General features: G+C 40.7%; 1 pseudogene; it reads right to left on the reverse strand.

Annotated features, from left to right (window-relative positions):
* Positions 1–1,038: 1,038 nt before the first annotated feature.
* Positions 1,039–1,934, reverse strand: LOC148097270 (uncharacterized; annotated as a pseudogene).
* Between the last annotated feature and the right edge of the window lie 875 nt (positions 1,935–2,809).

Here is a 2,809-nt window from a genome sequence, read left to right on the forward strand (position 1 = left end):
ACCCCTTGGAGCAACCTCCGTTTGGCCTAGTAGAAATGAAATGTCCAAACATTAAAAGTTATGTAGATGCACCTTACCTCAAGGTCATCAGAGGGACATTGCAGCTTAATCCAACACATGCCTATTATTGGCAAGTTCAGGGCCAGCTGCTAACTACAGGTATGAGTTGGTGCGATTTTGTAGTCTCCACTCAAGAAGATGTCTTCATACAAAGAATACAGAGGGATGAGGGTTTGATGGAGACAATGAAGCCTAAGATAGATATGTTCTATTTTCACGTGTACATGGACAAATACCTTGCAGTATCATAAATGGGCAGCTTGTCATTCCTGACTTTAATGTCATAAACTTACATGGTGGGCAAGGGCCATTGTATTATTTGCTTGTTGTTTTGTTTTGATCGAAATAGAAAGCTGTTGGTAAAAGTAGGTTTGGTGAAGAGTTCACACAGACGACTTTTGTGTTAGTATTAATATCAGCAGTGTTTGTGTTCAAACCATGGGGTTTTTTGGTAGAAAAGAATTTGATATCTTTACTGTTATAAAACTCAAAGTATGTCAAATACAGTTGATCATTTGAAATCTGTTTTTTATTTTCAGAATCCCAGAGAAAGAGTATTTAGTATCTTTAGAAAATCTATTGCAGTCAATAAGAAGCACACAGAGCAGTGCAATAGACAATGCGGTTAAAGTAAGACAGTTTTGTTTGCAGAGTAACAGTAAAACATCAAGTGATTTATCATTGAACTTTATCCAGGAAAGGGGGTGTGTTAGCTGTTTATCAATATTACTTAAGTAACAAATTTGCTACTTACATTCTTGGAGAGTAACTAAATACATGAATTTAAAATAATAACAATATTCTAAAGATATTCAGAGTATTCAGAATACAGTATTCTGACTAGACAAAGTAATGGAATGTGCTACAAAATAAATTTAAAGGCAAGAATTAAGTATTCAGTAACTAAATACAATTGTAAAGTATTCTCCCAAAACTGGCTACTTCTCCCACTAAATACACTACACACATTTCAAACTTTTAATCAACCACCCATTTATGGACCATTGGTTCGTATTGATAATTTGTGAGGAGACATGCAACAGTAAACATTTGGTTTATACTCCCAGAAATGGAGAGAGGGATGACAATGTCAAAAGGTTTGTTTTCTTTAACCCTCCTGATGAGCCTCTCCACGTGGACCCTCAGACGTGCAATGGACTGGGTTCTAAGGAGATCCAACTCTGACATTTGAGCTTGCTTGGACAAAAAGGCTGGGCGATGGACTTTCCCAGGCACTAGCTCATCTACCAGAAACCCTTTGTCCACCATTATATCCATCTCAGGCGTCAGGAGGGAGGTGATGCCAGAGTGACGGAAAATCTCCTTGTCACTGATGGAGCCTTCAAAAAGTGCTGAGACAAATGTCAATGCTCCATGGGGGGACATGCCAATCAGCGCTTTGAAAGTGCAGTGCAACTTGTAAGTTGAAAATACCTCGCTCTGGAGCAGAAGGGAGGAGGGTGTTTGGCACTTCATTTCAGTACAGTCCAGAATGACCCGGGTAAGTCCCACTGAAATCCGTGGGGCAGTTTGCTCTCACTCTGCCAGGTGCCATCCAGATGGAGACAGATCCAAGCAAAGTGTACAAAAAGTTGGACCATGACATAAGTATTGTACACACTGTAGCTCTGTGGATGTTAAACTTGTGACAAAGCTCCCTTTGTGTACAGCCAGTTGCCAGATAATTCAGGAAAAAGAAGAGCTCATCAATTGGCAACAATTTCTGGAAGAGAAAAAAAATTGCTGCATTCACAAAAATGTGCAACACACACAGATCAAGCAGGTTGTGTAGAACTTAGAGTTGGTCTGTTTACAGGCCTCTCGGTGGATGTGCTGGTGGAAAGGGTCTTCTGACCACTGGTGACCCTCACCATCCTGCTTGTTGCCTCTTGGATTAGATTCCAAAAGACCATCAAATGCTCATATGACAGAAATCTGCATTTAAATGGTGGATGTTAATATAGTTTTTTTTATCTGCAGCTATTGGTAAATTTCAGATGACATTACAACTTTCTATTGGTCAATTTAATACAGATCAGAGGTAAGTTACATTAATATTGTTAAAGTGATGAGGCTAGAAACAAAAACTCCAAACAAAAACTCCAACTCCAGCCTCGTGTTAAAATGCATATCTGTGTGGTAATGTTATTAAGGCCATGGGTCACCAGTTGAAAACTTCAGGATTTCTTACCTTGTATAGTACCGAATGTCCTCAGGTGATGGAGAAAATCGCTGCAGTACAAATCCCTGCATCAAATGATACGACTCAAGCTGCCGTCTAAACTCCTCAATCTCCCGTGACATAGTTTCATATTTAATGCGGTCACAATCAAAGGACTTGGTGCATAGTCGTGGTCTTCATTCAGGGGAATGGAGGCTGGAGCAGACTCAGTACAACCAGTAATGGGCATATCAGACACATTGTTTTCATCCTCTGTGTTGTAATCTACGGTTGCCATAGCCACGGTATCAACAGGTCGAGGCCGGCGCTCCCAAACTCCGGGTCGCTCCGTCTTTTTTGAAAAATTATTCCAGTGGAATAAAGAGGGAACAGCTTTCGGCTGAAGACAACGCTTCCCAGAGGAAGACACGAAGATCTCTCCTGTCTCAAAATGCCGACTACACACTCTAGACATGGTTGTAACTGTGAAGCCGTCCCTTCTGATTTTTATCAGCCATTGTGCGCGCAATTCAGAATCTTTGGGAAAGGAGTGGAAGCTTAACACCTTGTTAAATCTCCCCCCAGCAG

The sequence above is a fragment of the Neolamprologus brichardi genome, chromosome 18 (genome assembly GCF_056152115.1).
Source record: "Neolamprologus brichardi isolate AB-2024 chromosome 18, ASM5615211v1, whole genome shotgun sequence".
Lineage (NCBI taxonomy): Eukaryota > Metazoa > Chordata > Actinopteri > Cichliformes > Cichlidae > Neolamprologus > Neolamprologus brichardi.